The sequence below is a fragment of the Morone saxatilis genome, unplaced genomic scaffold (assembly GCF_004916995.1).
Source record: "Morone saxatilis isolate NCDOM2014 unplaced genomic scaffold, NCSU_SB_2.0 Contig8, whole genome shotgun sequence".
Classification (NCBI taxonomy): Eukaryota; Metazoa; Chordata; class Actinopteri; family Moronidae; genus Morone; species Morone saxatilis.
Window position 1 is genome coordinate 2,598,709 of NW_023340257.1, and position 13,296 is coordinate 2,612,004.

At 39.5% G+C, this 13,296-nt stretch overlaps 1 protein-coding gene across 2 annotated transcripts in view; it reads right to left on the minus strand.

Annotated features, from left to right (window-relative positions):
• Positions 1-13,296, minus strand: part of sgsm2 (small G protein signaling modulator 2) — a gene marked incomplete at its 3' end in the record, with an annotated part of 93,421 nt that overhangs the window by 18,206 nt on the left and 61,919 nt on the right.

A 13,296-nucleotide genomic window follows, 5' to 3' on the forward strand; every position in this document is an offset into this window, starting at 1 on the left:
GAAAGTTTCAGCAAACATGACAAATATTTTTTTTTTATACAAGTTTAATTAAAGCAGGAATGCCTTAAAGGGCTGAAGGTGACGGCTTTTCTGTCATGTGATAAAATGATCAGAATATATCTGCAGCAGTGACTGAAAATATTGATGATCAGTACCACTGACTACAACTCACTTTTATCTTTGACAGTGAACAAAACCACAGGATCATGTTTCAGCTTTTTAGAAAGGCTGATCAAAGCTAGTAAGGAGAGGGGAGACTGACTAAAAAATTGCGTATTGTCTATGTGTATGTGCAGAGCTCCTGTACGAGGACGTGTTTGCGGTTTGGGAGGTGATCTGGGTGGCTCCCAGGATCTCCTCACAGCACTTTGTCCTCTTTCTGGCCTTGGCCCTGGTAACAGTTTACCGTGAGATCATCATCGACAACAACATGGACTTCACTGACATTATCAAGTTCTTTAATGGTAAGAGACATCCACAGACAGTACAGTGTGTATCTTATATTTTGTGGATTTCTTATTTCTCGCTATCTTGTCACGTTTGCCATCAGTGGCCAGCAGACATTTAGGGCTGTGACCATTGTGTAATGACGTGTGTTATGATTTAACAAAACTGTGTTTGTTTAGTGTAGCAAAATTCAAGTGTATTGTATTTTCAGGAAGGAGATGGTTGAAAGAGTTAGCTGAAAGTAATGGATTCAATACAAACCTGACCAAAGCTACTGAAAAAAGAGACCAATCTTGATAGGAACATGACGGTTGGTGTGAGGGGGTACTTGAGCTCATGTGGTAGTGTTCTGAGAGTATGTCATACTAAAAACTTAGGAACCACTGGTGTAGCTTACAAGTTTTTTTTTTTTTTTTTAGCTGTATTTAACCAAATAAAAAACAACCAAAAAAAAATAAAAGGGGACCCAGAATAGATCCCTGTGGGACCCCACAAAAGAGTAGCGCATACTTCCCAACCACGTCTATGCTACATACATACCATCATTATTATTGAGGAAGTGGCTATTCATGCAGGTCATGTGTAATACGTAATGTAATGTTTCTGTAGCTGTGTCTCTAACAGCGTGTCTGATCCACAGAGATGGCTGAGCGCCATGATGTCCAGCATATCCTGAAGATAGCGCGTGAGCTGGTGCACAAAGTCCAGTCTCTGATGGACAACAAGTGACTATAGAGGAAGAGGAGGAGTGTCTGACCCTATAGGACACTCAACTCTTCCTCTCATCCCTCAGAGAGACAGAGTGTTTTCAGGCCTCCACCTATCATGAGCAAATCCAGGGAGTCCAGGTCTCCTCCCTGCCCAGATGAAGGCCCTGGGAGTAGGGGCAGGAGTGCTGCTGAGGCGGCCTGGCTCTGGAGCTCAGCCTCAACCTGTTTACATTTACCTTCACATGGAATGCCCATGGTGTCTGTTCAGACATGTGGATTTGTCTGCATGCTTGTGAGTTTGATCACACTGTGAACGCAGTCTTGAGTCTCCCCAGTCCTACAAAGCTTGTGTGCGTGCATGACAACACTCACACACACACATACACACACACATTCCGAAACAACATTGGCTCTATCAATACTCCAGTGTGTCACCCTTTTCCTGACTGAACCAGAACATGTTGGGTGCCTGTCAGGAAGGTTGATCAGATGTGTTCCTCAATGCAATGCCGGCGGAGCACACTAGAGTGCAGGATTTACATACAACATTGTCAGAGGAGCAGAAGACTTAGCCACGAAGAAGTTTTCATTAGTGACCAAATGGACTGTGCCAACTACCTTTTCATGAGTGTTTTCTACAACAAGCATGTGTGTTTTTACCCCTCCCTTTTTTCTTTTCGTCCAAGTGTTCATTATCACACAAATGTTGCCTTTATCAGTAACAGCCCAAGGTACTTAGTTGCACTTTTTTGTGAGGGTTTCCTTCATGGTGCCTTTGAAGGCCTCACCAGAGTCGGTGGGGGCCGGAGGCGCCACAAGAGGCCAAACTGTTGAATTGCAGCCAACTTTCCTGAGCATGCAAGTCAGTGTTTAAAGCATGTTTAATCCTTGTTCCAAGACAGAGGAAACACAGCAGCAGAGCACAACAGTTAAGACAAAGCACACAGGCCTTCCTCCATACTTTAATATGAAACGTGGGCGTCGCTATTTTGTAGTACTGTGAGTTTAGTTCAGCGCCGTAGCTCCCACTGAGGTCTGTGGTAATATTTCAGGGAACTGGGGTGCCTAATAACCAAAGGAGGAATTTATATTCAATGATTACACACATATTACACATGTTGTGGTTTTTAATCTGATTCTGATATTATTTAGTATAAATTGTGATTTTAAAGCCAAAAATAAAGGGGATTTAGTATTATCCAACACATTTTTATGGAAGCCCATTTTTGCCAACACGACAGGGAAAAATAGAATTCTCTTTGTCAGTATTTTGACTTAGTATCTCAAAAGAAAGAACACTATGATACTAACTCATTATTTTCATATATATTTTGAGAAAGTTTATTTTATATATATATATATATATATATATATTATATTTATAATGACTTACAGAATCTTTTTTTCCTGTCACATTGGCAGAAATGGGCTTCCATACATTTTAGACCATTATATTGGGTGATAAAAAAATAAATGAATAAATACAAAAGACATTTTGTGACATTTTGTGGCTAGTCAGAAATATGTTAGATGGGTTGAGTTTCCCTGGATGGGAATTTGGACTCATGGCCTCAGTATTTCCAAAACCCTGGCTACGGCCCTGCTTCATTTACTTTCCGCAGGGTTGGCTGAAGTTTCAAAGGACATTAAGCTGAGAAACACACACAGTGATAGAAGACGACTTGAAAAGATGAATAAATGGAGTATTATAGATTTGTGGCTGGTTAGAAGAAGTAGACATGACTGGCTGAGAGAAAGAGGGCAGAAGAAAATGAAACATGATCAAGAAATCGAGAGAATGAAAATAAAGTAACAGATTGATTATATATACCAGTATTCCTTTTAAGAATAAAGCTGGAAATATTGTATATTTTTGTTATTGTCAACAATTTCCACGAAAAGACCAAAACCACTTCCCTAACCTGTCTTTGGCACTCAGCCTCACTCACTGATTCTTCTGAAGACATAAATCTATAAAAATTAGTTTCATTTTTACAAAAAGGCTCAGTAATTTACTGGAACAGATGGGTGCTGTTGCTTTTAACAAACTTCATTCAAGAGTGAATGGTGCATTAGTTGGAGACTATTTTCAGAGATGGATTAATACACATTTGGTGCTTTATTTACAGGAGGAGTTAACAAGTTGAAGCTTTTAACTGATTTTATAAATGATTTCCAGGAATTTGTGCCATAAATTATGTTTGATTTTAAAAAGAGAGACAAACCAAACACAGGCTCTAGATAGGGACTTTTGTGTTTTTTGTAGCCACCACAGTTTGTCATTTGTACTTGGAAAAGGGAGGGTGAAACGAAGGAGTGGCAAGCTGCAACTGCTCTGCTAGATGCCACTAAATCTACACACTGGACCTTTAATATTTAGTCCTAAACAATGTCAGAAAACACCTCACAGTTTCCCAGAGCTCCAGCTCTTGCAAAGTCTTGTTTTGTCTGAACAACAGTACGTTGTTTCAGTACGAAAGTGCAATAGTGTTTTTATCAGCTTTTAGACGACAGTGGAGCTCTATGGCACACAGGCATAAGATTAAACAGGATTTGGATGCCAACACAATACTTGTTAGTAGATATATTGTTTGCTGGTTTGGGTCTGAGCACGGGATTGGTTGACAATAAGAGTATTAAAGAATATTTCCAGCTTCATCCTTTAAATTAATCCATGTTTTCCTTTGGAACTGGAGTCAAACATGCTCACTGACTGTTGCATTCAGCAGCACTGTCAGGAAAAGTGGTTGCATATGTCCACGTTGAACCCGATTCTCCTCCTGCCTGAAGTCCAACCTCTAGAAATAAAACTTGCTCGGACTGGGTTGGTCTGAATAACACACGTGGTCCCAGGGTTTTAAAAAAGAAATACCTGAGAAGAAGCTGCTTTTAATGCCAAACTTTCTCTAGTGTTCAGTGAGTCAGTATTAGGTTGGTTGAGGCTTCACAGTAACAGCACAGAGTACATTCATGTTTGTATCTGAAGAGAATCGGGGACATTTTTTGATACTGTTTCCAAACCCCCTTCATCAGTGTGACCCTTTATCTCCACCCTCCTTATAATGTCCAACGCGGCTGCATATGATTGGTCATCCAGCTCGGACCTGCACCTGTGATTCAAGTGCCAAGAGTCTTCCCCAATCCTGAAGTGTACTGTAGTCATCCGGCTCTCTGATTTCGCCAGTTTGATGCCAGGAACGGGCAGTGGTGTGGATGTACCTCGCTACGGCCTCTCCCCCTCCCCCAGGGAGGGTTGCCAGGGGAATCCAGGGCCCATAGCAGAGCTTTTTCTTCCAATCAGGACGTTGTGTACCAAAGCCTTGAAACAGCCCCCTCTGTGGCATGACGACAATGTGCAATTTCATACTGCATCTTGAAGACTGACTGTTTACTATGTGTGTAAAATATTTTTGAAAATGGTGATCTTGGATTCTTTAACTACTGTGCAATTTCTGTCGTTTGAGAAAATCCATCAAAGTATATATTGCTGTAAATACGAACCGAAAGCCCAATATTTCTATGAAGACAGTCAGAACATATATATAACTTATTTTGAGATCTATTTTTTATGTTGGTTTTAGCAGCACTAGTTGGAGGTGTATACTGTGCAGAAATGCAGAATGTGTGCAGACTATGTTACATGTTGATTGTTCAGTGTTCTTTCTCAATGTTGTGCACTGACTTCAAGATTTCAAATTTCTATTTATTTAGAGAGCCAATGATTGCATTGCTGAATATGTATTGGTAAGGATGTATCATTTGCCTTGAATGTAATGTATTATTAAATAAGAGGTTGTTCATTAGTGGCCTGATCTCTTATTTTAACTGTTAATGCTACAGAGAAGATGTTCTTGACCTATAAGTTCTGTGGGTTCCTTCTCTGTTTATAATTGTTCCTCTACATGGTAAATGGACCTGTACTTGTATAAAGCCTTTCTAGTCTTCGACCACTCAAAGACTTTTACACCTACATGCACTTACCCTTTCACACACATTCACTCCAGCATGGCAAGTCCATGAACAGAAATTCTAACTTATTCACAACCGATGCTATGCATTGGGAGCATTTGGGTTCAAGTATATCTTGTCAAGGATTACTTCGACACTGTGGAGGAAGAGACGGATGAACCAACAAACCTTCCTGATTGGGGGACGACCGTTCTGCCTCTGAGCCACAGCTGTTTTTTTTCAAACATTTGTACACTGCGTTACCGCCTCAGAAAATTTATTGGCTCTCCAGGTACAATTAATTTTCACAATTTTATTATGTATAGTGCCAATTCATTATAACGTTATCTCAGGACAAAATCAACTAAGATAGGAGGTCTAGACCCGAACTCCTTATAACTCTTAACAGAGATCCAACATACCACCATGAAAAGCACTTGCAGATAAGGAACAAAAAAAAATCTTGCATTGTTAAGAGGCAGAATATTATTAAGAAATATTACTCCGGTCAATGGTGTCAATGCAGCCACTAAGATCTATAAATATAAGTACAGAGACCAAGTCCATCGTGTCAGAAGCAAATCAAAGGTCATTATTAACTTACAGACTTCCTGTGCTGTGCATGAACTCTAAATCCACTGACTGAAAATATCCTCATATAAAACTATTGTTATGTTAGAAAAGTCACACAACTGTTTGGCGACTACTTCTCTAGTATCTTAGAAAGGAGGGAGCTATTGGCGTCCAGACTTTTTGACAGGGCAGGGCGGAAAGAAAAAAAAGGAGCACATTATAGCGCTCTCACACTGTATAGAGGGCATTTAGACACGTTTTATGTTATACAAATGAGCACATTATATAGCCTTAAAACAGACTAAACTAAGCAGACTACTCAGTTCAGTTTCGCTGTTAGATCAGCATCCCACGAGAACTAGTGTGATTTCAACGTGGACTGTGAAGAACACACAGCGACCCCTATAGGGGGTTTGGGGTCTTCCCCAGGAATTTTCAATTAAGTAGATTCCATTGTCCTGTATTCTAGTGCATTTTAACACAAATTATCACCAGATAATCCAAACTGGTTCTGGAGATATAGTTTTGCTCAAATAATATCTATACCGGTCCCTACCAGCACACCACTAAAAAGTCATCTTTCACATACATTAATATGTTCATAGTATAACTCTTCTACTTTTCATTCTATACATATTCATAGAGGTCTTCAATTTGACTTCTTATCTCCTAACCCCGAAGTAAATGTCTTGCTGAGACTTAAATGCACTACAACGACTTCAGCATAATCTATAACACCTCTTCGGTAAGACAAGAGCAATGAGAGCTGAAGTGTGCCTTTACATTTGCTATTCAGAAAAGAAGCTGCAGCCAGAGCCAATATATAGATGTCTCTTTCAGCCAGACCGAGAAGACTCGAGACACCCATTCTTTAACCACGCGCTTGGATTCCTATCTAGCCACAACACAATATAGAATCTTACTTTACGAATTTAGTTTCTGAGGCCAAATGAAGGTATCATTATGAAGTCGTTTTGGACCCCACAAGTGAGGCTTACTTTTAACAAAAAGGTTTGGCTTCCCAAGAGAGCGCGGCCACTTATACGCAACGGCCAAGTTTTTCAACGGAGATCAGGAAAAATATTCTCATATTTCTCATATAGTAATCTAATTTTATTTTATAATAGAAGAAGTTCATGAAGTCATGCTACATTAAGTTTATGGGATATGTGGCTCAAATAGAGCTGTATCTTGTCAGCCTGGCTACAGTGCTGAAGAGGAACCTAGGGTTGTTCTTATTTTCTTCTATTAGTGCTGAATAATAGGCTCCTCTGGCATTATGGAGGGCCTTTCTATAAGTTTTAAGATTATCTTGCCAAATTGAGCGATATTCTAATAATTTCGAAGAGCGCCATTTCCTGTATGTAATGTATGATAACTTAACCATTATTTTGCCTCTGCCTCTATAAAATGTCCCCAGGCTGGATCCACACTAAGATGTTAGGGCTATAATTCTACACAGAGGAACTTTAACTTTAAGGCTAAATCAACTTCCAAATCTGGAATGTTTATGTGTGTATGTGCAGTTAGTTGACTGGTTGGATGGAAGTGTTTTCCGTGCATTCATGTAGGCGTGTGAGTTGTGTTTGTGTGCTAATGAGGCAGCTTTGTGCAGCAGACCAGAATTTAGTTCAAACCAACAGGCTGGGACAATGTGAGTGAGCCGTGAGCGCTCGCAAATAAGTGTGGAACGCTTTTAATGTTGCACAGCAGCAGAAGAAAACGCCACAGGCCTTCCTCAGCTGCTCAGCTGAAACATTTGTGGGTGTGACCCCTATTAAACAGTAGCAAGGAACCTGCCTGTGATTAACAACCAGCTGATATAGACCATCAAGGAAAACATCATCAAGAACCAAATACTAAGTAAAAAAATAGTTGGAAGAAAATGTAAAGGTCCAGTGCGTAAGATTTAGGGGTTGTATTGACAGAATATAGCAGAAATGGAATATAGAATTCATAGATATACTGCTCAACAGAGATACAAACTAAACTGTCTAATTCAGACACCAAATGTATTATTTACATTTGAAATAGTTTGGGCCCCAAAAGAAAAACAATGAAAGATTAAAAGTTTTATTTAGTCTGTTTCCACTTAGGGCAGAGCACTATACCCCTTGATGCTAATCTTCCAGTTCTCTTTACCAATGAGTGCTGATTTCTTATGTTCTTATTAAACTGTCGCTCAGAGGGATCTTTGTCTCTTTCTGCCCTTTCAGTTGTCTGGTTGAACCATTGTACAGCATTTTGTTCTTGTACTCTACAAATCTACAAATGCCGGCCCACAAGATGTTTGTATTTTTTATTCTAGTTGTTTCACATAAATTCAAACTACCTCTTAATATATAATTACAATAAAAACTTAAAAAATGTGTTTTATTTCGACTTCATTGTTGTTGGCTGGGAACAACAAAGATGATATAAAAATGTATAGAGAGTGTTTTTTGCATGTTCTTAGTAATGGACATATTCTCAGAATATTAACCCTTCTTGAGTGTTGAAGTGGACCTCCTATGAGATGACAATACCAGCAGTGGCCCCAAGTAATTTTGAGTTTAAGACCCCAGCACTAAATCCTACACACTGGTCCTTTCTATAATCTATCATATTCTGTTCTTGTAGCAACCAGAAAAGTGACTGAATTGATTTACACCCTAACAATAAAAAGTGCATGTATGTAGACCTCCTCATGTGCAGAACCTCCATAGAAAATACAAAAACATCAATCAAAACAACATAATCAATAGACAAATAGTAGTAAGTGCACCTATTTGCATCCATGAAAAGACAACCGTAGTTCATCATGGAAGCCCCCAGGATACTTAGTCTGTAGTGTATCTAACAGGGCCTCTCTTTGAGAACTTTGTTCTCCCTATTTCCTGCCTTCAACGGTGGTCGTAAGTCGTAAAGTGGCTACAGGCGACTTCTCATCACTATTTCTAATGCCACTCTTATGTTCAGAAATATTAATTTCCTCTTTGTCTTACCCACACAGCAAAACCCAAAAGGACATTTCAATAGCTAGACTACATCTGTGATTCTACGGGACTTTGATTTTTTTGCCTGTGTTGGTTTAAAAATAGGTCCCCTTTAATCATGGCTGTTCTTCAAATCACTCCATTGCTTATTTGTGAACATGCAACCTGGTATCACGCCAAAGCAAGTAATACACACTTACTGACAAACAGTCATCGGCCTCATCTGCGACGGTGACGAGTCTGCATACAGACGGGAGGTTGAACAGTTGGCCCTCTGGTGACGTACAATGTCATGTTTTGGCTTGCCTATGCGTGGCAGTGTCACATTTACAAAATGTGCTCATTCATTGTCCGCAAAGCTTGCTGAGGTCACAGCTTGGTTAGGTTTAGGCACCAAATAACACTTTTAGGAATACGGTTTCGGAAAAGATTGTACTTGACAAGTCAGTGTTGACTTTTGGGACTCCAACAGTGGTCTCCTGGGTGAAAGCCTGTGTTTGTTTGAAACTCAGCTGGAATATGGGATGATTCATACTTATTTGTGGGTGCTCACAACTATGCTATTTTGTGATTTTTTGGGCTGAGACCCATCATACTCACTCAAAACATTTCAGTTGCCAGTTCTTTTGTTTGAGCAGAAAGTGACCATGGGAAGTGGCTGAATACTGTTCTAATAATATCCCTCCTTGTTTAATTCTCACAAACTTTATAGAAATGGCTATACAAATACTCTTTGTCCTCAGAGACTTTGATCACAATTTGTAATGTCATAAACCAGCACTTACTGTTATAAAATGATGGAAAGTGCTTTTTATTTAATTCTTTTCTCCTGTCATAAAACTAAAATGGCTGCCATTTTTATTTATCTGTAACATAACTGTCATAAAATTGTGCAGCGTTTCATGCCATAGAGTGAGAATAGACTACACACCAGCCAACACGGTATTTAGAATAACAGTGGTGACTTGGCCATTGGGAGGACTGAGATAATTTCCAGTTCAGCCCGCTAAATTAGACGATGCAGAAAGAGCATTGTGGTAATCTGTCTTTCCTGTGCCAAGTCATTTGTGAAAATAATTTAAGAGAAGGACCTGCAGTGATAATCATTCCTTATTTGACTGCTGATGAGCCACACCACATTTGGGAGTGGGGATGTTTATTTATCTCTATAAACCAAGGTGTCAAGTAGGATTTAACACAGGAAAGCTGCCCTGCATGAGCTCGAAGACGAGTCCATTTTTTAAGGCTGCTTCTTAAGTTATGTTCCTCAGAATGTTATTCATCACGGACAATAGTGTGCAGGAGTAGCACAGGACCTTACAAGAATAAAAATGAGTAATGGAAGACAAACAAAACTAGAAACAAACAGAAGAGGTATTACAGATGTCAGTTGCTTCGGCAGGCAGTGAGACTGTATATTGAGCGCAGGGTTGGGACGGTTACTTTAAAAATTTAATCCAATACAATTACTAATTACCTAAAAATGCTGTCATTGTGTTCTATAAGGCAACAGAATAATGTAACCTTTGAAAATAAAGAAAAGTTTAGCATGTGCTCTGCCAAGTGTATTTTTAAAGTAATTAATATGTATTCTAAAAATATAATCCTGCTAAATAATCACATTTTTAATAAATGTAGATTACCTAACTCAGTTACATGTAATCTGTTACTCCCCAAGCCTTGTTGAAAAAGCTCATGTGTTTTCTGACATAGACTGAGTCTAGAGCCACACTAACACTATGTAAATGCTAAATGGACCTGTACTTGTATAGCTGTTTCTTTCACAAAAATTCACTCAGCAAAGTCCATCGAACAGAAACGTATTCATACACATTCACACACCAATTGGGAGCAGTTTGGGGGTTCAGTATCTTGCTCAAGGATACTTCGACATATGGCGGGAGGAGCTGGGAATCAAACCAACAACCTTCCGATTAGTGGGGAACTCGCTCTTCCTCTGAGCCACAGCCGCCACATCAGCCGGACTCTGTCGGTCCGCCCCGCTCTGGTGCTGTGGCTCATTCGGGCCCACTCCGGTTCTGTGGCTCATTCAGGCCCTGTTCCCCGGCAGTATTCCCTGCTGGGTCCCTCTGCTCCTACACTAGTAGTTTTTAAACTCCCCTTGTCCTTCCAGCTCCCAGTCTGGGTACAGACAGCTAATAGGACCGCCAGTGACAGTGACTCAGGGGAGTGGGGGAGCTGATTAGGATGATGTCAGACATAAGACAGAAGAAAAAGACAGGAGGTCGTTCCTCCTTTAAAACTAAAAGCTGCGCAGTGTATTGTTGTGTAGTCTGGCCATGGAAATCATGAGCATCTCCTAGCTTAGTTATAGCTTAAATAACTGTTGAGCTATAGGTTGCCTTGTTGTTACTTGGACTGTAATTAGATTTGCTAAACATCGTCTCTTCCACACCACTAACAGGGCAAAGGATAGATACTATCAGTCTGGTGTGTTGGTCTGGTGACCTCCTGTTCTTTGGACCCATTATGCCTGACCACGTCAAAAGTCAACTGTGCAAACAAGATGTCTCATTATCTCACAGGCAGGCAGATTTCTACGGCATAGGCTATAAACACATTGCTCCCATTAAGAAATAAAACTAAAGTTAAAACCTTATAGTCACAAAACAATCACCACTTTTTTTTTCCCATATTTGAAAACCTTGATCATCTAAATGGGTCAGCACCTTTAGGCGACCCGTGCCACATGACGCAGTAGCTTAACCAATGGCACTAGCAATAGCAATAAGTGTGCAATTTAGGACGTTATTTGGAATGTTTAAAGGGCCCTCTCAGTCTGCAATGCATGATTTACTTTCACAGCCATTGGATGGGTTGGAGTTAAAAGGACTGTTCTGTGATGAATCTTATCATATGTGGATGCGTTCAGAAGTTCAAGTGGTACCTCAGTTTTTTATAGTGCAAACCAGATAAACGGATAATAAATAGTTCTACATTGCACTAAAATGTGAGGTTAGACATTTTGAATCGACTGTTCACATCAAATGTTTCTTCAATATCAGATAGTCCTGGTTATCTGGAGAATAGTACAGGTTCAAATACATCTATATTTTGAAGGTTAATAAAAAGAATAGATAACAATGGGTCTGTTGCATCACAGGTTTGTATTCGGATTATTTCATCCAGTCTTGAAAAGACAAATAATCAAATGAACGAGATGAGATACACAGACATAAATGGAATCTCAAAAATTATAACTTTTTGGTCTGGGACTGAAAAGTCTAAATATGTGGGAGGTGTAAAAAGAAAGCATGACCTTTAGACTCTTTTGTCTTACTTTAGCAATATAGCATTTATTCCTCACTATACCAAACACCCACCAGTATGATGCAATGTGTGGTGCCACACTCTGAGAAAAATCAATAAAGACATTAGAACTGGTCCTTGGGGCGCTGGAGCTGCTTGGCATACAGTACATAAACAGTACCCACAGGCCGCCGTTTTTTTCCACATTGACTTTACTGTAATTGCATTGGTCACAAGGAGACCTTTTCCTTCGCGTACTGTTTGCGTGCTTTTCTACAACTTGGTTGGGCAAACCCGTAAGCACGACACACTATTTTTTAGCCAGCATTTTCTTTCTTTCTTAGACTTCTATAGTATGTATACTGATTTTCAAAGCAGTTTGTCTCGCCATTCTCCTATTATGGAGATGATGGATAAAGTACTTTTGACAGAGATTCTGAGGATCATTTATAGAAGCTTAGAACCTGGGCTAATGCTTTACTATATTACACTGGACTGATAATCTCAAGGTTTTTTTTTTTTGTGAACTGTTTTTGATTGAATTATGAATTCACAATACAATCAACAATGCAAAACATTTACATATCCTTTTTCCCAAGTTGTGGTTGTGCCAATACCTGATTCAAGGACGATATTGGGTTGATTCAGTGAGCTTGAAAGTCGATCAGTAACGTTTTTAGCCAAAAAATCGGAACCAGTGTGACTGAAACTCAAATACCTGGATACTGGACCAGTGCAGGTGAAAGTGTTCCTAATTCCTGTTGTTTCTTGTAGAAGGATGGGTGATCCATAGGGTAGGCCATTTCCGTTCACTCAAAAAGGAGGACCACTTGCACTGACAGGAGCACTGTAAGGAGATATTTGGTTTGGTCATGATCCGGTGTTTAAATTGTTAATATGTTTTTCCACCAGATTACATACATTTTCAGGAATTGTCAGGGTCCAACACAGACATATAGCTGTGCCTGAGTGGGTGGTTGGTGGCAATCAACACATGGGCTCATTTGAATATTAAATATTAGCCCATGTGTTGATCATGTAACCAATTGAAACTTTACTTATGTCAAAGAAGGCAGACCTTTTTTTGCTATTTTTCTCAAAAGCGGAGGACAAATGAGTGTGATATAAGTAAATAAAAATAAAGTCTACTGCTTAAATCCAATGCGTTATTTCCTAGTATCGATACAATCGATGTAGGTACATGAATCGTTTGACACCCCTATTTTCTTAATGAAAAAACTTTCAATATTATTCTGCCTCTCTTCATTTCTCCCTCGTTTTGTCAAGGTTATATTTTTTTCCATTTCAGTTAGTGAAGCTATTCTGGTGCTCAGGTTGCGCACAATTTTTTAAACGACACACAACTGCTAGGC